Consider the following 22,523-nt stretch of genomic DNA (forward strand, 5'->3'; position numbering starts at 1 on the left):
TGGACCCTCTGGCAGACCAGTTGGAGGAACTGCACTAGAGAGCAGTTGGGTGAGGCCAGTGGTCTGGACACTTCTCCAGACCTTGGCATGGTTTCTCCCCTTAAGGTGGCTACGGAGGAGGGTACACCATACGTAGTGGTGTTGCGTAGGGTGGCTGAGGACTTAAACCTCAAGCTTCCTATGGTGGCGGTCAGGGCTAACCTCCTGACTGAGTTGCTTCAACTGGCAGCGGCCTCTTTGGAGACCTTGCTGTCGTTAAATGAGGCCCTCACAGACTCTGCTTCCAAGGGTGCATTCCCTACAGCTCCACCTGATAGGGAATCCAAAAAGCTGGATCACTTGGGGAAGATAATGTTTTATTCCACCAGCTTAGGACTACGGTCAGTAAACACTATATGTCTCTTGGCCCGTTGCACCCTCTCTGTGTGGGATACAGTCGCGCAGGTGCTGCCACAGTGTCCAGAGGAGGCCTGGGCCATGCAGTTGTAGAGGGTAGAGATGCAGCGAAGTTCACCATATAATGTGGGCTGGACATCCCAGACTCGCTAGGCAGAACAAATTCAACGTCAGTAGCCCTGAGACGCTATGCCTGGCTGAGGTCCACTGGCTTTTCAGGCATTGTCCAATCGACTCTTTTGGACATGCCCTTTGATGGCCGTTGCTTGTTTGGCGACAAAGCGGACAACGCGCTCGAGCGGATTTTAGGGCTACGGCCAGATCCTTGGGCCTCGCAATCACCTCTCGCCCCGCACAGGCTGCTTTTCGTGAGAAACAGCCACTACAACACAGGCCATTACAAAAATGGGGTAACCCATGGTTGAAGGACCTGTGTGTAATCTTGATACCAAAAACAGTGGTCCTAGACCAATTATTAATACATCAGAGCAATATGCTTCACACTTAGTTAAATGATTTACCTAATCATGAGCTCAAGAACAGAGATCTTTTAAAAAGGGGACTCACAATATTCAATATACAATTCAATCAAACAAAGGGCAACATCCAAAAATTGTAAATCATTATACATATGTTTATTATTTTCACCAATTTGAAATATTGATAAGCCAGTACGGGGTTGCTCCAGAGGGAACGTGCATCAAACGAAAGTGATTAACGGGTGAGTGATTGAGGCAAGGAATGGTAGATACATAGTATGTAGATCCCGATGATCCTAATATTCACCTACTAGTGACTATGGACATAACTGCCCTTTATACAAACATTCCACAACTGGCAGCCCTCCAGTGCATTGAATCAGTACTCAATGCTAGACCTGCACCACATCTAGTTCCCACGGAATTCATTGTGGCTTTACTTAAAATTGCAATGACTCAAAATTATTTCACCTTTTTGGGTCAATTTTTCGTACAAACGAAAGGCGTGGCGATGGGGGCCAGCTTTGCCCCAAACCTGGCCATTATCTACATGAGTGATTTTGAAAACCAATATGTCCTCAGCCAATTGAATCCCTATAGTGAGTGTATAGAACTGTGGCGCCGATATATCGACGATGTTGTGTTTGTCTAGCGAGGTGAAGAAGAGGATCTCAAAAAATTCCATCTATGGTTGAACACATGCTCAACAGACCTACAATTCACTATGAACTATAGTAGAGAAAGCATTGACTTCCTTGACATCACGATTAAATCAGACTCTGAATCGGGCAAATTATATACTACATTGTTTAGGAAGAGTAGCGAAAGGAACACACTATTACGTTACTCAAGCCACCATCCCCGGAACCTAAGGGACAACTTACCCTTCGGACAGTTTCTGCGGATTCGCAGAAACTGTTCGGAAAAAAAGAAGATTTTTTTGATGAATCAGCAGGTTTACTGGCTAGACTAATAGATCGCGGTTACCCGATCAGACTTCTGAAGAAAGCACGCAAACGTGCCTGGCATAATCACAGGGAATTCCTGTTAACCCCCAAATCAAAAGAAAAGAACAACGAGGAACGGTTGGTATGTGTGACCACGTTCAACACTAAGAGTAACAGCATCAAGAAGGCCATTAACCAGCACTGGCACTTAGTGGCTGACGAACTAGGTAATATACCAACTCCACTACACGCTTTTAGAAAAGGTAAGAACATTAGGGATTATTTGATCAAATCCCTACTAGCTACCAGTCAGACGTCGGGACAGACCACCTTATGGGGGTACCCCCATCATGGGACACCACAAATGTGGTTCGTGTAAAGCGTGTGCTCTGACTAGAACTATCAATGAATTCACACACAATAATCAGACTTACACACTTAAGGAACACAGCAACTGCAATACATCTGGGGTTATTTATGTGATCGCCTGCCCATGTGAATTTTTATATGTGGGCCAAACTATCCAGAAAGTGAAGTGCCGGATACTGCAACACTGCAGCCGTATTCGTTGCAGGACACCCGGGGCCCCTTTGGTGGAACATTTCACCAGTTTTGAACACAATGCAGATAGCCTGAGGTGGTGGGTTCTGGAAAAGGTAAAGCCTAACCCTAGAGGAGGTGATTTTACTGATATACTAAATAAGCGGGAGTGCAGATGGATCCATTCTTTAGACACTGTCACGAGAGGTCTGAACGAACTTGAGGAAATTAGCAAACAAGTTTCCATCAGGAGCTGTAGATAAAGCTAATCTCTCACACTGGCCCTCCCAGCCCCCACTCACTGTAGTAGGCCTTAGTTAGATCGTCTAGGCCAAGGCTGTTAATTAGACCGGCCGTTCAGTCTTATTCGAATAGGTTTTTACATAATGTCTTAGATTTTAGTCATCTTACACTTGGATTGAGCGTTGTTCTATAGATATAATTACCTTAATTGCTTCTATAGACTCCCAAGTGTTCCTATCAAATGTGACCTTTATATGAATTGTCCATTAATGTATGTTATTTTATGTTTGTGCATTGTGTCATTTTATAAGGTAACACGGTATTGTCAATTTAATTTGTCATTTAATAGATGTATTTGTTTTCCTTGACTGTGGTATGTACCCCGTTGTGTCTTTTACTAAGTATGTTATGTTGGCAGAATTGTCCAGATTAAGTATGTGAGCCTCGTAATTTATTGTTAACCGATATTGTCCCAAATAATTTAAATCATGATTGAATCTGATAACGTAATTGCGGTCCCTCGGGACCCTTGCAGTTACGGTAGTCTTTCAACTCTGCCCATGCTTCGGGAACCGTCATTAATACGTAGACGGTTGCCCCGGTAATCGTACGTACACGCGGTTGAGCTCACACAGAGCTGGTGACTCAATGGAGATGGATGGCCATTAACTAAGCACATAAATTGTGGCTCTCTCGGTAAGATATCCTCCCTTTCAGTCCTAAACCGCATACCCTGATCCGTTTTCCGAACTTCATTCTAACTCTACAATGTCCGTGCCCGTTATAGCCCTGACTGAATCACGGGTCTCGGCGACCCATCTAATTAGTGGGTGATCCAACGAAGACGGATCACCGGCAGGCGAACTTGTACATTAGCGCCCGACGCGGTAAGATGTTCAGCTCTTACAATATTCTTCATGAATCATGTCATTCATATCCAATTTAATTCCCTAATTGTAATCTGTTTCTAACTCACAGCCTGGATTGAAATATACGCCACGATCTCAGTTCCAATACTAAGACCAAGCAACCCCTACGTGTCATCGTTCACCCTTTTACGGTGTACCCGGCGACACGATTCCTTCAAGGTGATCCCCTTACTTTAGTTAATTACTCGCAGGTTGTATCCCGCTAACTTTGATTTTAGTTTCATTATTGCTTTTTCTTAACAGCTTTAATAGAATATCATGAAGTCTTTGACCCGTGACACTTAGTCCTCCATCTATTGGAAGTTGGGACACCTCCTTTGAATTAATTGACTCTGAATCTGATCAGGTACATGATCCATGAGACTGATCTTTCGTTTTTTAATAAATTGTTTTATTTAGGACAACATCCTTATACCTCCCTGTTTTAATGTTCTAGGTGCTTGATTAACACCACCATCCAGTCAGGTTGCCCCCTTTGGTCCTGATGAAGACCCGCACGGCCAAGGCTTAAATTCCCTTAAGGCCACCAAGACGGGTCGAAACGTCGACGCCCTCCCTTTACCACCTGGGACACAACAGTTCTCTGTGCTAGACCACTCTTTGGGTCGCTTATTTGAAGCATAACAATATATTTTCGCAATTGATGAATGTGACCAGGTTTTGGATTTTGGACGGTGAATTATAACCGATCCCCATTGTTTAACTCAATTGAATGTTCTTACTACTATGTATCTACCATTCCTTGCCTCAATCACTCACCCTTTAATCACTTTCGTTTGATGCACGTTCCCTCTGGAGCAACCCCGTACTGGCTTATCAATATTTCAAATTGGTGAAAATAATAAACATATGTATAATGATTTTCAATTTTTGGATGTTGCTCTTTGTTTGATTGAATTGTATATTGAATATTGTGAGCCCCCTTTTTAAAAGATCTCTGTTCTTGAGCTCATGATTAGGTAAATCATTTAACTAAGTGTGAAGCATATTGCTCTGATGTATTAATAATTGGTCTAGGACCACTACAACACAGGCATCATATCGCGATGCCCTTACAACGCGGCCGTTATAACGACCGCATTGCTACCACGCACTGCTATTGCTACGCAAGTCATTACATCGACATGCAGTAGGTGGCGTGCTAACATTAGAAATAGTATAGTTTACTATTCCAAGTCCTTCCCTACTGTTACGTAGGCTGGAGTTGGAATAGTAAATTATACATTTCTAATGTCGGCACGCCATCTACTGCAAGTCGATTTAATGACTTGCGTAGTAATGGCTTTGCGTGGTAACAGCGCGTTCGTTATAACAACCGCATTGTTATGGCACGCGTTGTGATGACTCGCGTTGTAACGAGTCGTATTCGCTTCCCCCCCCTTCGTGGCTATGGAAGGGGTGGCCCACCACGTTCTGCCCAGAGCCACAGGCCTGCACAAACTGTTCAGCCTCTGCACGGCCGGGTACGTGGGACCTAGCATCGTGGGTCAGGGGGCCAGCGGGCAGTCCAGTCCACCAGTGCCCCCTCTGCAGCAGCCTCCAAACCTTCCTAGTCCGACCTTCCAGAGCCACCAGTGCCAGTGGGGTGCAGGATTCGCCATTACCTCCCCCACTGGCAGAACATTACGTCAGGCAGTATCCCTTGAGAAGTTCCAGGAATGCATGCTCAGAACCTCCAGTTGGCTCAGGGAAAACTCTTTACAATTTAACGGAGAAAAAAAACGAGAGTCTACTGCTCTGTGGCCAAAATTGCTCCGCCTTATCCCACCGAGTTTAGACTCACCCCGACGGAGAAACCTCTGACTCCCACCAGAACAGTACGCAATCTGGGGGTCCTAATGGATGACAATCTCCAACTGGAGTCACAAGTCAACAAAACGGTTGGTACCAGTTACTCCTTGCTAAGAGCACTGCGCCAGATCCTCCCGCTCCTGCCCGCCACCTCCAGACCTCTGGTGTGAAGGAGTCTAATACTGAGTAGGCTGGATTATTGTAACTCCCTATTCTTGGGAGCACCGCAGTCAGCACTACGAAAGCTACAGAGGATCCAGTCCATAGCAGCCAAACTGGCACTAAACAGGCAGCGTAGGTCTTCAACATCTTTAGCTCCAAAAGACCTTCATTGGTTACCCATTAATGAGAGAATTCATTTTAAATTTCTCTGTACTGTATTCAGAGCAGTGCACGGACTAGGTCCAATATCCATACAGGAGAAATTCACCTGGTACATCCCTGGGAAATACCTACGCTCATCAAGCGCAAATCTGGTAACCACCACTAGATTTAAGAAGACCAGGACAGGTGGCAGAGCCTTTGGGGCAGCAGCCTCGCGACTCTGGAATGACCATTCCCCCGAACATCAGACAAATCAAAAATCTCTGCTTCTATTTAGGAAGAGCCTAAAGACGTGGCTCTTCCCTAAGAACTAGATAACCGAGCAACCCATATTGCTAAACAGGCTACTTTCACGCACAATGTCATCTGGGTAAGTCTCAGCGCCAGGATACCTGTAGGGTGACAGCATGCGCTATATAAATCTAAGATACAATACAATACAGGTGGTTTTTGCAGATAGTCCGAAGGGGCTACTCCCTCCCCTTCGAGACCTCCCCGCCATCCATGCCACCTACATTCCATTGCGTGTCGGAGGATCACTTGGCACTTCTCCGCCAGGAAGTTACGGCTCTCTTGCCCAAAGGAGTCATCAAGCGCGCCCCTGTGCCAGAGTAGGTCGTAGTTGCTACTCCCACAACTTTCTGGTGCCCAAGAAGGACAAAGACCTGCATCTTATCTTGGATCACTGGGACGTCAACTGCTTCCTCCGGAAGGAGAAGATCAAGATGTTGACATTGGCTCAGGTTCTGTCTGCCCTCGACCCTGGAGACTGGATGGTAGCGTTGGACTTGCAGGATGCCTATTTCCACATCCCCGTCCTGACGGGCCACAGGCGTTACCTAAGGTTCAAGGTAGGCCACAAGCATTTTCAGTTAACCGTGCTCACCTTTGGCCTTACCAGCGCCCCTCTGGTGTTCACGAACGGGATGGTGGTGGCCGCAGCTCATCTGCGCAGATCAGGGGTTCCAGTCTTCCCCTATCTAAACGACTGACTTGGCCGTGGGGAGAGCCTTGGTCAGATCTATTCGCCACCGAAGAGAACGCGCAATGTCAGCAGTTCTGTGTGTTGGAATTTCCAAGGCAGCACTCGTTAGGAGACGTTTTTCGTCATGGAGTTGCGGTCTTCTATACGCCTTTCCACCTATACCACTTCTGCCCAGAGTGCTGAAGAAGATCAAGCGCAACCGGCCCAAGTCATTCTTGTGGCTCCGGACTGGGCACAAAGAGTCTGGTATATTGAGCTCTTGAACTTGGCCATCGATCCTCCGATCAGACTGCCCCTTTGGGAGGATCTTCTGTTGCAGCAGCAGGGGACGGTCCTCCACCCGAACCTGTCCAACCTCCACCTCATTGCGTGGAGATTGAGCGGCGGCAGTTGACAGTTTCGACCTTCCTCCCGAAGTCTGTAACGTTATCTTGGCAGCCAGGCGTCCCTCCACCAAAACAGTATACACCAGCAGATGGAACAAATTTGTGGCATGGTGCACAGCAAAGGCTGTGGATCCCCTTTCTGCCCCTCTTTCAGAGGTTCTCCTCTTCATTCTTTCATTGGCCTAGCAGGGCTCTTCTCTGGGCACTCTCAAGGGCTATATTTTGGCCTTTCTTCGTCTCTCAGATCAACCTTCTCTTTTCAAGTCCCCAATTGTAAATCGTTTCTTTAAGGGCATTAATCACTTGTTTCCTCCTATTCCTTTCGTAATGCCCCAGTGGGTCTTGAATCTTGTTCTGAGTTACCTTATGTGCGCTCCTTTCAAGCTGCTACATAACTGTCCTCTCAGACTTTTGACACTCAAAACTGCCTTTTTGGTTGCCATCACCTCTGCTCACAGAGTGAGTGAGCTTCAGGCTCTTTCTTCGAAACCTCCTTTCCTGGCTGTTCATCTGGGCAAGGTTGTCCTTCGCACTAGGCCTTCCTTTCTTCCTTCCACATTGGACAGACCATCACTTTGCTCACCTTCTTCCTGCCCCCGCATCCTTCTAAAGAGGAGGAGAGGCTCCATCGTCTGGATCCAAAACGTGCGCTTTCCTTGTATCTGGATCGCACAAGACAATTCCGGGTGAATAATCAACTCTTTGTTAGCTATGTGGGCGCCAAGAAAGGTCGGGCCGTGCAAAAAGGAACCATCTCTCGATGGGTCTTTCTTTGCATTAAGATATGCTATTCATTGGCGAAAAAGGAGCCCTCCAGTAGGGCTGCGCGCCCATTCCTCCAGGGTGACTGCAGCCACCCCTGCTTTGGAACGTGGTGTCTCCCTCCATGATATCTGCCAGGCAGCCATGTGGGCATCCCTGCACACGTTCATTAAACATTACTGCCTGGACAGCCAAGTCCGGAGAGACAGCTTCTTTGGCTGTTCAGATCCCCAGGACTTTCTGGTGTGAACTTAGTTCGCAGACCCACCTCCGGGGTTGGTATTGCCTGGGTATCTATTTTAAGGTGAGGAATCCATAACTAATAGCCTCTTTCACATGAACAAGTTACTTCCCTTCGGTAACGATATATCTGTAAGGGACCTATATTACTTATGGATTCCTCACCGCCCCACCCATCCTCCCCGTTCTGCGAACTGACTTCTAGGGTTAGGGACTTCCCTTTAGGACCCTAGTTTTGTGCACCAGTGGTCAGTGTCTTGCATGGCTCTACTCTTCTGGTGGGGAATGTCGTGCAAAGTACTGACTCCAGCATGCAGGGGCGGTGTCTAAGTAGATACCGTGACATCATTCTGGCGGTCACGATGCCAACGACGTACGCGGAGTCGCCGACGCCACCTACCAACACGTAGGGGTGCTGCTGAAGAAAAATTATCTGGATCCAGTCTGACGCCTGGGGGTGTAATTCTATGGTCAGGAATCCATAACTAATATACGTCTCTTACAGATATATTGTTACCAAAGATAAGTTACTTGTTCTTTACAAAGTATTTTAAGCACGGTTATACTATGCGTAGAATACAATCAATGCAAAGTAACTCCACACAAAAAGAACACAGACAAAAGAAACAAAGCAAAGGAGACTGTCCTAAATAAATCATATGAACTTAAAGCTGTCTACCGTCATGATCTATCTTATTTGTTATGGAAGCCTAACAAATAATTACCTAGCGTAATAAAGTAGATAAAACTATCATGTATTTTCGTTTGTCTTGTACATGTGCCAAGGCGAGTCTCCTGACATGCAGCCTTCAGAGCTGGAATAATAATAATGGCTTGTAAGCCGCAGTACTGGTATTGTGTTTAGAGGGGGCTGGGCAAGTGCTTAATGATCCGTTTGTTGGTTTCACTTACTATGGCGCACAGAATCTTTTTTGGGCGATACCCTCCCCTGCACACATGAAATGTGTGTAGGATAGTGGGTTTCTGTTGCAGTAACCCCCTCCCCCTTTTTAGCCAGACTACTGATGCACTTTCACTTGATGTGTCCTGGGTCCCTGCCAATCTGGTTTCCAGGGCCTGTGTTCTTCCCCAAAACTAACCCAATTGGCATCTCTGCCCACTGGTCAGCCCCTGGTAAATGGTACCACAGGTACCCAGGGCACTGTGACCAGAAAAGACCTCTAAGGGCTGCAGCACTTATTGTGTGACCCTTAGAGGCCCTGTACCCTGACACTCACATACTGCCTTTGCAGGCTGCGTGTTTTGGTGCAGAACAAAGTTAAGAGTCGACATGGCACACATGTGTGCCATGCCTCCAACCCACTGCCCTGGCATAGATCATTCACCCCTCTAGCTGGGTGCACTAAACCAGTGGTGAGGGTACAGTTGCATGAGCCCTGTACCCCTACAGTGTCTAAGTCCATTCTTAGACATTGTAAGTGCAGTCCTGCCATTAAGAGTATATGGTGCTTGGAGTTTGTCATTATGAACTCCACTGCACCATAAAGGCTACACTGAAAACTGAGAAGTTTAGTATCAAACTTCTCAGCACATTAAACCTACAGTGATGCCAGTCTGGGATGTAATGACACAGAGGGCATCTTAGAGATGCTCCTTAAAAGCTAACCTACTACTAGTGTCCAGGCAGAGTGGCTGCTTTCAGCTGCCACCACCAGACATGTTTCTGGAGCCCTGGGGCGAGAGCCTGCTGCTCTCTGGGGCCAGAAGCAATGCACATCCTGGGACTAGGTGCCAAGCATCCCCCCCCCCCCTTCCAGGATTGGCAGGCTTCACAAAGGGGAAGGATCAAAGGCTTGCCGCCTTTGTGAGCTTCCCCAGGCCACTTGCTGCTTTCAGCAACTGGTCCCCACTGGTTCCTACCCCCACTTTGGGCGGGAGAACCGGCAGGAAAAACAAGTGAGGAAGAGAGGTGTACCCACCTCTGCTAACTCCACCCCTCATGTGGGGGAGGCGAGGTGAAGCACAACTCTCAGTCCTCGCAATCTTGCAGATGGGGGGAGTCAGCAAACCAGGGACGGGCTCATGCTGCCCACCCACTGGAGAGTGGCATAATAGGGAGTGTACCCACCCCAGGGAAGGGACCTTTTGGTCCCTGCCTTTTACCTACCTGTAATGCCCCTAAATCTAGTATTTAGGGGCACCCCGAACCTTGCTTCCTCAGACAAGAATCTAACAAGAGGAAGACGCCCACTGACTTGGCCCCTCGAATCCTGGTGTGTCCTCCAGCCAGCAACCTTGAAAACCCCGGAGGATCTGCCTACCTTCAACCCCAAAGACTTTGTCTCCAGTGAACACCGGATTTCTTCATCTGCAACCTCTGGTCCTGGCTGGAAGCCGCGAATCCGCCCCAGTCTGCACCCGCTGTCCACGGCCCGAGCTCGAGGGGGCAAACACCACAAGGCAGTCCCCCGGTGATCCTGACACGAGATCCGGTGGCCTCTGACCTGTCTCAAGCCTCCAGCCAACACCTGCAGCCTAAATCCAGAAGGTCCTCCCAACCGCGACCAGGAGCTGGTAAGAAGATCTGACCCCAAAAGGTACTCCTGCACCCGACGCCCCACGGCCTTGTGTGCCCAAACTGAAGGTGCCTAACCAACCCCTAACTTCCCAACACACCTCTCAAAGTGGTGGTCACACCCAGAAGACCTTCGTCCCCAAGCCTGCAGTGCATTTGCAAACCGGAGGCTCCCCATTGAAAATAACGGGACGCCTGGTGTCAAACAGCACTCGGCCACCCTAGTGCCGCTTAGGGTGCACTTTTGGTGCTACTTTGTTTCCCCATTTGCCCTGAGCTAAAGTCCAGGAGCTTTGCTCCCACAACCAAGTGGCCTGCTAGCCAGAAGCCACCAACTGGAGGCCCCCTTTCCCCATTGGATACATTGGGCCTCAGCACTCTGCACCCGGCCGCCATAGTGTCGCTAAGGGTGTAACAAGAGTGCATCCTTGACCCTGGGGGACCCCTGAGTCTACCCTCAGAACCTCAACTCCCACTACCAAATACTTACCATAAAACCGATAACACAATTTTCGTCCATAGGATAACATTGACTGTTTTTATTGGAAAAGTTTCTAAAGTGTGGAGTTTGAAAACCTAAAGAAATTCTTTCAAATTGCACTAACAAAAACGATTTTACTTACCTGTTTGCAGGAAATGTCCCAGAGTAGTATCCAGGTATACTACTCCGAGAAAGAAAAGTAATCTCAAAAGTAACTTACCTGTAATTTTACTGAAAAGCCCATTCAAGTCTATGTACTGTATTTACAAAGTATTGCATTTCTCTGAAACCATACTATAAGTCACAACAAAGTGCATATACTATTACAAATCCAAACTGTATTACAACTGTATTATTACTGCACAGTACTTATCACTTACCTGTGCCAGGCTTGCTTGGTTCTAGAGCTTAAAATACCTAAAAGAATATTTTTATACAAAAACAATTGGTCTGAAGTTCAGTCTTTGAGTGTGTGAATGAATTTGCTGACTGAGTGTGTACAACAAATGCTTAACACTGTCCTCTGATACTGCCTTCCTGCTCAACCACACTACCACAGATGGAGAGTGAGGTGCTATCTAACTTTACCTCTGCCTACCTTTTGGGTTCCACTGGACTCTGTGCACACTATACCTCACTTTGGTATAGTATATACAGAGCCAGCTACCCACAATGTGCCTTTGTTTCAGTTTGCAATTAACCATTGGCAGGGATCCTAAGAAATAATAACGAACGAAAATATATACCAGACAAAGTTCACTACTACATTTTATGGGTTCTTAAAAGTGGGAGGAGAGAGTGGGAGGGAGAGAAAGGATGGGTGAAGGGAGCAGGTGAGGAGCCAGTAAAGGGAGATAGATCTGAGAGATAAGGAACAGTGCTAAATATAAAACAGACAGGAAAGACAGATAAACAGTAGAGCAGCATATTAAAGTATGCTACAGCGTTTTTGAAAACCCCATGGATGCCTCACAACCCATGAGCATTAAGTTGCAGGCAGATGGGACAATAATGCAGTCCCGTGATGTTGAAATGCAAAATGACAGCACATGGATGTAGGTAGGGCCCTGATACAGTGGAGCAGTTGGCTCTTCAGCTAGGCTAGGTGGTAGAGCACACGTGGGGGAGGGGAGGAAAGGGCCGTATTTTGTCAACTGTCTGCTACTTTTTGCAGGCACGTCTTGGGTGTTTTACCTCCTAAAATAAAGTGGAGTGTACTGGGGCAAACAGCATTTTGTGACAATTAAAAAATATTTTGCTCAGTGCTTTGGGCATGCACTGGTCCTGGTGTAGGCGTGATGCTGGTTTTCTACAGAGGAGTGGTGCGCTGCTGAATTGTGTGGTGGGGGGTGGGGGAGTTGGGATTAGGAGGGTTGGGGAGCAGTATCCCTGCACGCCTCCCATGTCTGCTGCCCACGCAATTTAAAAAAAACAAGCATTGGCATAGCCAATAGGTCTCACCTTTGGGACCTTATAAGTGTTTAGCCATGCAACAGTTGCATAACTAAATACTTATAAGGTCCCAAAAGCGAGACCTATTGGCAATGCCAATGCTTGTTTCTGTTTATTACTAATCTGTAGTAATGGCGGCACCCGTGCTTTAGCTTAAACATCTTAAGCTAAAGTCGGGTGCCGAGATTGCTTCAAAAGTAAAGAATTGTCTATTTCTTTACCTTTTAATCAATCTCAGCACCCGACTTTGGCTTAAGATGTTCAAGCTAAAGCAGGGGTGCCGCCATTACTACATAGAAGTAATAAAGGAGAAATGACTGCCGTGGCGGGGGGAAAATGCTACCGCCGGCCACAGCTTGCAGTGCATGTGCAGCAGTAATCACGCCATATGGCGCCTCTGCTCAAGCGCGCGCCCGCGCACAGGCACTGCAAGCTGTGGCCAGCAGTAGCATTTTTTGAAGCCCTTACTTTAAGTCTCGCCAGACCAGCGTAAGCGCTGAGTCAGGCGAGACCTAAAAAAAAACTCAGGAAGTGCATGTATTAAATCAAACTCTGCAAGCTCATGTGTTGCCTACACGCACTTAAATTACCATTCGGCAAATGTATGCGTTGCCTAGGCGCTCTTGATTTCTAATTACCCAGCCACTATTTACATGGGCAAACGCAAGAAGTGCATAAATGAAACCAGTATAGAGCTGCTTTTATCTGGAGCCGTGTAAGGTGACGTTGCAAGTAATTAGAGCCGTGGGGGAGTTGGGGGGGGTTGGGGGTAGAGGCCGGTGTACGCCAATAGATGGGCCAAGCTTCTAGAAGACATTTTGAGTTTCCTGAAGAGAACAGTGCGCTGTTCTCATCATGCACCCAGGAAACGAAAAGGAGGAGGGTCGAGGGAGGGGGTGGGAGCAAAGGTAACACGGACAACTGGTAGCGCTCCCACTTGGAACAGATTGTAGATATGCATAAAGGGAATCAGAGCAGCAGCGGGCAAGCGAGAAACGGTGCGGGACCACTGAATGCCAAAGGAAAAAGAGTGCGCCGAACAAAGGATACATAAACCTGCCAGTAAGAGCACTTGTGACAGGGGCAGTAGCCCCAAATGTGAAAACACACCAAAAAGCGGGACAAAGAACCACTTTTCACCAATAAAAAGAAACCAATTTTGAAAGGCACACAAAGCAACAAATGGAAAGTGGTGGCTGTGGCATTAACTCACATAGCAATTAGAGCATATCTCGCAGCGCATGCGCGCTGATTCTAGACTGGACCTAAAAAAGGGGCAAAAACTAATTCTCTGCCAAACTCTTCACATAAATATCACCCTGTCACTTTTAAACGCCTGCTGGGTAAATGCTAGCTGTTGTAGGATGCAAAAGACACACAATTGATGGACGGAATGCAGAACAAATCAAAACATTCACCCCCCAGTCAAGAGATCTGGGTTAAATCCATCATTATTTTGCTCACCATGCCGTTCCAGTTTAGACCTGGCCATATGCAAATCAGTCTTGACCCTGTGCCTCATGGGAACAGTCCAGCCCGAACTGCCAAGCCAGGTCCTCCCTGGACCAGAAACAAGCATCCTAGGACCGGTTTCGGGGTTTCACCCCTCTTCAGCCAGGATAGCTTGATTCCAGTGGCAGTGTGAGCCCAGGACCAACGTCTGAGCATACCTGGCGCACTTAGGGCGAGAAAGCAAAAGACACACAATTGATGGACGGAATGCAGAACAAATCAAAACATTCACCCCCAGTCAAGAGATCTGGGTTAAAGCCATCATTCTTTTGCTCACCGTGCCACCCCAGTTTAGACCTGGCCATGCCACTGGAATGAAGCTATCCTGGCTGAAGAGGAGTGAAACCCTGAAACCGGTCCTAGGATGCTTGTTTCCAGTCCAGGGAGGACCTGGCTTGGCAGTTCGAGCTGGATTGTTCCCATGAGGCACAGGGTCAAGACTGATTTGCATATGGCTGGTTTCAAACTGGAACGGCATGGTGAGCAAAAAAACAATGGATTTAGGCCCAGATCTCTGTACCGGGGTGAATGTATGACATTGTTCTGCATTCTGTCCATCAACTGTTGTTTTTGCAGCTGTTGTAGGATAACATAATATTATGGCATTTAGCCCTCTAAACTCATTTAGTGATAAATACATTTCATTCTGTTCTCCACAGACCTTACGTTTGGCCAGTTTATCCCTACCACCTGTGTTAATACATATTTGATCAACGGCCCTCAGTATGGGATGCATTATTCTAGCTCGAGGAGACACCCTTGAATGTACAATAGTAACCTATACCCTTTGTTTTGCAGATTTTTTGTAACCAGCAACAGATCTCTGGTTGCCGTTAGCAAAACATTGCCAAATTAATTAGCTACCATGGGGTCTTCTAATATAAAACAGTTTGGGCCATTTTACTGTTGTCTACTCATAAACTAGTTTTAGGTCTCACCTATAACAGCACTTGCACTGTGTGTGACTGCTATTGTTTATAATTAAGAGCTTGGAGCCCACCCATTGCTTACTATTCGCTGGCTTCATTATCACTCTTCTTTGCTGCCTCTTAATTAGCCAGTGTGTGATAGGCGTCACTTCCTATTCTTTCTGTTGGGGAGTTGATTCCCCCCTTTAGATCTTCGGCTCCTTTGCTCCTTGATTCTTTCACCCCCTTTATTGTGTTTTTCATTTTTTCCTCCCCGTTTGACCCCTTGGTGTGCCACTGAGCTGGACTCTCCCTGTAGCTAAGGGGGGGAGTTAGGTGGATGAGCAGGCATCGAGGATACGGTCCCTCCAACTGCCTCACGGGCAACGTTCGAGGAGGACTGGCAAGCTTGAGGGATAAAAGCCATGTTTGAGCCTGGAGGCCGTAACTTTTTGCCTGGGACTGGATGCCACAGAGCGCCGCGGGGTATCGCTGCCAGTTAGTGTGGGGGATGTGTGGCTGGCTAAGGTGGGACTGCGAGGTGTGGAGTCGGCTGGCCTCTAGGTCCTGTTTAGGCATTGGATGATGTAACTCTCTGGGGAGACGAGCAACTGCCCCACACCCCAATCGCAGATTGCTCCACACCCCAATCACAGATTGCTCCTCACCACCACTGCCCTGCGCTCCCACCATCCAGCTCAGCGCTACAATACCTCCGTGGACTCTTGATGCACTTCAGAAGGTTACCGCCGGTTGTCGTCAATTTCAGTAATCCCAGGGTCCTAGGGCTCCTACTCCTGTTCCTAGCGGTTCAAGGGAGCAACATGAAAAGCACACCCGACGTGAGTGGGCGTGCACCGGGGGACCGCAGGCCACACCCAGTCTGACCAAGACTACTCCGCTGCATCCGGGCCCGCCCTTCGATTGACTACGGCTGCTGCACTCGCACTCTGGCCGGGCCGATGAGGGCTGTGCTGAGGCTGATAATTCTGCGAGCTCTGTTCTGCTGTGCTGCTGTGCAGTGTCTATGCTGCATCTGCATCTCAGTCACACACAATTCTGGTTACCACATATATGGGAGTGCAGGACATTCTGAGAATTCATCTCTATAATGTATAGTATTGCAACATTTATATGGCATTTACTACCCCTATGTGGGGCACTGAAAGGTTTGCGTACATGGGTTGGATGGATATTGCCTTTGTTCTGATCCTGTGTGGAAAGTGTTTCCAGGGTGTGCATAAAAGAAGTGTGGGAGACAGGTGCGCAGATTATGGTTTTAAGTAAGCTGGCAGCTTTGAGCAGCTCTGCGCGTCCCTTATGGTATTTATTTTCTTAGTCCACTGAGCTTGTTACTGCTCTGGGTTGTCCGTTCTGAGATATCTTTTTTAAAGTTCATGGTCCTGAGCAGGTATAGGTTGTAGACATGGATCAGAGATCTGCTACGATGGATATGTTTTTTTAAACATCCCATATTTGGCTGCCATTGTGAGATATCAAAGCGGTCATAGCATGTAGTTGGTTGGGGTTCCACAATGGTGGACTAAATTAATGTCCTCCGTTGTCCAGTGGCATGTGGTTGATATCTTCAGTTATTGTATGCCTGTTCAGTTAGTGATGATAGGGTTATTGCTGTTCATGTGTGGTAGATCTCTTTAGCTATTCTATGCCTGTTCAGTTGGTGATGGGTGATTTATTGCTGTGGTCTAGTACAGTGCTGAGGTATGGACAAGACTCATAGCAGTTTTGGCTTATGTGAGTGTGTCAAGCAGTATTAGGAAATTATTATATAGTTTGTATGAACTACAATCGACTGCCCAACCGCTGAGTAATTTAATTAGTTTGAGGGTTTTTATATTGTATTCTATTGCAATTGCATTTGTATAGCACTTACTATCTGTGAAGACGTTTTGTAGCATTTTAGTCCAGGCAGCATGCTGCTCCGCAGCCTAAGATTAGTATGTTTTTTTGGATGGGTTATTGTTGGTTATCAAGATTAGTCTTGTGCTCTTAAAAAAACAAAACATGCATGCATTGACTCCAGTTTCTATGTAGTTGGTTATATTATTAGGAGTTAGATGTGCTCCTTAGTAGGATTGAGGGCGGGGGGGTCAATTCATTGGATAGCAGTTTTAAAAGACGAGCTACAGGAGATTAGGTATTGTTAGGATGCAGGGGTATGGCTTTTAACCCCTTGTATGCCCATGACGAGCTGGACTCGTCATGGAGCACAGTCGCGCTGTGCCCATGACGAGTCCAGCTCGTCATGAGGCATACCCTAGGGAATCCCTCTGGTGCGTGCACCAGAGGGATTCCCTTTCTGCAAAAATAGCCTCAGGAGCTGGGGAAGAGCTTCCCCAGCACCCGAGGCCCCCACCCCCCTTTCACTGTAATGACGATCGGCGCGCACGTCGCGCCGACGTCATTACAGTGAAAGTGAAACTGAAATGAGCCAACAGGCTCATTTCAGGTTTCACTTTGTACGTGCTCAGGGGGCTATCTCGGCCCCCTGAGCACGTAGAAAGACGGGAGAGGTATCGTTGGAAAGGGGAGAATCTCCCCTTTCCAATGGTACCCCTCCCCATTGGATCCCTGCTTGGGGATCGCCACAGGAGGGCGATCCCCAAGCAGGGATCCACCCACTGGACACCAGGGAGGGGGAAGCGGCCCCTTGGGCAAGGGCCTTTGCTCCCCCCTGTGTATTTATGGGAATTTTAGTCATTTTGCCCCCCCTGGGGGGCAGATGGGGGCATTAGCCCCCAATCTGCCCCCCCGGGGGGGGGGTAAAAAGCCCACTAGACTCCAGGGAAGTTGTGTAAAAAAAAAATTAGGGGTGGGGGCTGCCCAAAACGGGCAGGCCCATACCCCCCCCCAATTACTACAGTCTTTCTGGGGCATTGGCCCCTAATCTGCCCCTTCGGGGGGGCAGTAAGCCCACTAAACACCAGGGATTCGTTTTTAGTTTTATTTTTAGGGTGGGGGCTGCCCGCAACGGACACGCCAATGCCCCCACCCACCCGCCACCATTACAGCCTTTCTGCCCCCCCTGGGGGGCATATGGGGCATCGGCCACCAATCTGCCCCCCCGGGGGGGCAAAAAGCCCACTAGACACCAGGGAATTGTTAAAAAAAAAAAAAAAACAATAGGGGTGGGGGCTGCCCAAAACGGGCAGGCCCATACCCCCAGTCAACCCCACCACACCCCCCAATTATTAGTCTTTCTGCCCCCCCCCCCCCGGGGGGCAGATGGGGCATTGGCCCCTAATCTGCCCCTTCGGGGGGGGGCAGAAAGCCCGCTAAATGGTACCCCTCCCCATTGGATCCCTGGCAAGGGCCTTTGCTCCCCCCTGTGTATTTTTGGGAATTTTAGTCTTTTTGCCCCCCCTGGGGGGCAGATGGGGGCATTAGCCCCCAATCTCCCCCCCCCCCCCCGGGGGGTAAAAAGCCCACTAGACACCAGGGAAGTTGTGTAAAAAAAAAATAGGGGTGGGGCTTCCCAAAACGGGCAGGCCCATGCCCCCCCCCCCCCAATTACTACAGTCTTTCTGCCCCCCCCGGGGGCAGAAAGCCCACTAAACACCAGGGATTCGTTTTTAGTTTTATTTTTAGGGTGGGGGCTGCCCGCAATGGGCACGCCAATGCCCCCACCCACCCGCCACCATTACAGCCTTTCTGCCCCCCCTGGGGGGCAGATGGGGCATCGGCCCCCAATATGCCCCCCCGGGGGGGGGGGCAAAAAGCCCACTAGACACCAGGGAATTGTTAAAAAAAAAAATTTTTGAGGCACTGTTTTTATCAGGAGACCCAGGGGAACGCTGGGTGGTAGGAAATTTGTGTCAGCCTGGTGATGCCACAACTTTCCCACACAAAAATGTGTGAAAAAGGTGATTTTTTTCAGCTAAATTTGAGGTTTGCAAGGCATTCTGGGTAAGGAAACGTTGGGGGATCCACGCAAGCCATACCTCCCTGGAATCCCCCGGGTATCTAGTTTTCAGAAATGTGTGGGTTTGGTAGGTTCCCCTAGGTGGCCGCCGAGCACGGGGCCAAAAACCCAGGTGACCCTCCCCTTGCAAAACCAGGTCGTTTTGAGGTAGGCAATTTTCATGTCGCCTCAATACGTTTTGGGGCCTTGCCTGTCGCGGGTACTTGGGCCTCCCACACGAGTGAGGCACCGTTCTTATCGGGAGACCCGGGGGATCGCTGGGTGGTAGGAAATTTGTGTCAGCCCGGTGATGCCTCAACTTTCCCACACAAAAATGTGTGAAAAATGTGATTTTTTTCAGCTAAAATTGAGGTTTGCAGGGGATTCTGGGTAAGGAAATGTTGGGGGATCCATGCAAGCCATGCCTCCCTGGAAGCACACGGGTGTCTAGTTTTCAAAAATGTATAGGTTTGCTAGGTTTCCCAATGTGCCCGCAGAGCTAGGGTTCAAAAACTACAGCTAGACATTTTGCCAAAAAAAGGTCATTTTTCACTGCGAAATTGAGGTGTGACCACATTGCGTTTTGCGCCGTTTCCTGTCGCGGGCACTAGGCCGACCCACACAAGTGAGGTACCGTTTTTCTCGTAAGACTTTGGGGAACGCGGGGTGGGTGGAAATTTGTGGATCCACGCAGATTCCGGAACTTTCCACCACAGAAATGTGTGGAAAATGTGTTTTTTTGTCAATTTTTTTAGGTTTGCAAGGGATTCTGGGTAACAGACCCTGGTGGGAGGCAGTCAAGTCACCCCATCCTGGATTTCCCTGGGTGTCTAGTTTTCAAAAATGTATAGGTTTGCTAGGTTTCCCAAGGTGCCTGCAGAGCTAGGGTTCAAAGACTACAGCTAGACATTTTGCCAAAAAAGGGTCATTTTTCACTGCGAAATTGAGGTGTGACCACGTTGCGTTTTGCGCCGTTTCCTGTCACGGGCACTAGGCCGAGCCACACAAGTGAGGTACCGTTTTTCTCGTAAGACTTTGGGGAACGCGGGGTGGGTGGAAATTTGTGGATCCACGCAGATTCCGGAACTTTCCACCACAGAAATGTGGGGAAAATGTGGTTTTTTTGTCAATTTTTTAGGTTTGCAAGGGATTCTGGGTAACAGACCCTGGTGGGAGGCAGTCAAGTCACCCCATCCTGGATTCCCATGGGTGTCTAGTTTTCAAAAATGTATAGGTTTGCTAGGTTTCCCAAGGCGCCCGTAGAGCTAGGGTTCAAAAACTAGAGCTAGACACTTTGCCAAAAAAGGGTACATTTTCACTGCGATATTGAGTTGTGAGCACGTTGCGTTTTGCGTCGTTTCCTGTCGCGGGCACTATGCCTACCCACACAAGTGAGGTACCATTTTTATCGGGAGACTTAGGGTAATTCAGTTTTGTAAAGGAACTGTTATCTATTGACTTTCGATGCATTTCTGCCTTCCAAATGGAAGATATTGTGTAAAAAAGAAGTCATTCTAAAAAATGACTGATAATTCTCATACTAGTATGAGTATTCCCAATTTCAGAAATGTGCAAAGGTGTCTTTCATACCGATTTTTCCATGTACACATTTTTACAGAATAATTATTATATACCCGGTACATAATAAAAAACCATTGCAAGTTGCTGCTCAGTTTTTGGCTCTGCGTTCGTCGGGTTCTTGGTGAACCTACAAGTCCTATATATCCCCACAACCAGTAATGTCCAGCGGATGTAATGGTATATTGCTTTCAAAGAGCTGTCATAATTAGAAGAAGTTACAGGTGAAAACGTTGACACGAAAGGCTTTTTTTTCCAACTAATTTTCAATTTATCCTATATTTAACTGTTAGTTTCTATAAAAAAACCTTGATGGATCTAAACAAATGACCCCTTGCTGAATTCAGAATTTTGTCTTCTTCTCGAAAATGTATAGCTTTCCAGGATCCATTATTGCTTTTGTACCCATTTCTGCCTTTAACTGGAAGGAGGTCAAAAGCACAAAAAATAGCAAAATTAGGCCATGTCCCAGAAAAATGCCAAAACTGTGTAAAAAATGTTGGGTTTCTGACAAAAGTCTGGTATCCCCGAAAAGCTGGGAAAATGGTGATTTCAACCCCACAAACCCTTTTTTGATAACATTTGCCGGGAAAAACCCAGATGCTTTCATTTGCAGCCCGTTTTTCCAATTTTTACGAAAAAAAACAAAACTTTGCTGTATTTTGGCTCATTTCTGTGACCCCTCTAGGAGAATCCACAAACCCTGAGTACCTTTAGAATCCCCATGATGTTGGAAGAAAAGGATGCAGATTTGGCATGGATACCTTATGTGGTCAAAAAGTTACAGGGGCCTCAGCGCGCACTACCCCAAATAGCCAAAAAAGGGCGTGGCACAGGAGGGGAAAAGGCCTGGCAGCGAAGGGGTTAAAGTAGAAGTTGTGATCGCTGAAATGAGATGTGGGCAATTTGCAGAGATGCACTTATAGGGATTGAGGCAGGCATGCATTTGACGTAGAGTAGGCTGTGCTAAGAGAGAGGAAACATGCAGAGGATGGAGAGGAAAAAGTAATTTGAAGGAGAAGGGAGACTTGAGAATTGGATGTGTTAAGTCAAAGTCCATTTTCATGCAGGGTTTTTAGGAATATTGTGGAGGCTTTTTGAGTCTGCATGCAAACCCTCTAGAAAGAAATAGCATTATTTGAATGTGTTGCAGTTTCATTGTTGAGAACACCAGCATACACACACAACCATCACCTGTTGTATAATACTTCAGACTTTAAGTAAATCCACACTTAGTTCCAAGAAAAATGGGTTATACTTAAGGTAGGAACACTGCCTTTTCTACGTGGTGTTCCCCAGATTTTTCCCCATCTGTTTTTACTGGCTGTAGAACTCCGTGAACTTCACCTCTACTAACCAGTAGTAAAGTGATTGTGCTCCCCCTTTTAACATGGTCGAATTGGCATACTCCTAATTAGTTAATTTAACTAATTAGTTAATTTAACTTGCCTATAAGGCCTATAAATTAAATGCAACTAGTGGACTGCAGTATCTAACATGGCTTTAGGCTTACCATTGCAAGAGTGTGAAAACAGCAGTTCACTCTGTAAAATTAAATCCTTTTGACAGGTCAAAACCTCCATTTTAAATATGAATAGATCACCCCTATGTACCCCACAAGGTACTTGCATTGTAGAAGTAAGATGTAAAAAATTAAGTTAACATGTCTTTACGGCGACTAGTAGCCAGTGGCAGACCTAGTTGTCCTAATTAGAAAAAACTGAAAACAACTGAATTTAGATTAAAATACTAATACTCTATTTCAGGAATTGCAGCAGCTTCAAAAATAATGACAGATATGTTTTAGTTGTTATTAGAAATCAAATTGAATGGGGAAGTCATATTTGATAGTTAATAAATATTAAGTAAAAATAACTGTTAGAAAGTAAAATTTCCACTGCCCGAAGTTCCTGAAGGCTAATTTATATTGACTCTCTAGCTTCTCCAGGCAGTAATTTGTCTTGACAAGGTGTGAGCACATTTGAATTGCCTCTCAGGAACAAACCTGACCTTAACAGGCCAAGATTAATCCACTGAAGCGAACAGAAAAAGGAAGGTGGGCAACCTTTTTGACAGAATGTATGTTGTTATCCCGCAGTCTTTTTCCCCACA

This window comes from Triturus cristatus, chromosome 9 (assembly GCF_964204655.1).
Source record: "Triturus cristatus chromosome 9, aTriCri1.1, whole genome shotgun sequence".
NCBI classification, from domain to species: domain Eukaryota; kingdom Metazoa; phylum Chordata; class Amphibia; order Caudata; family Salamandridae; genus Triturus; species Triturus cristatus.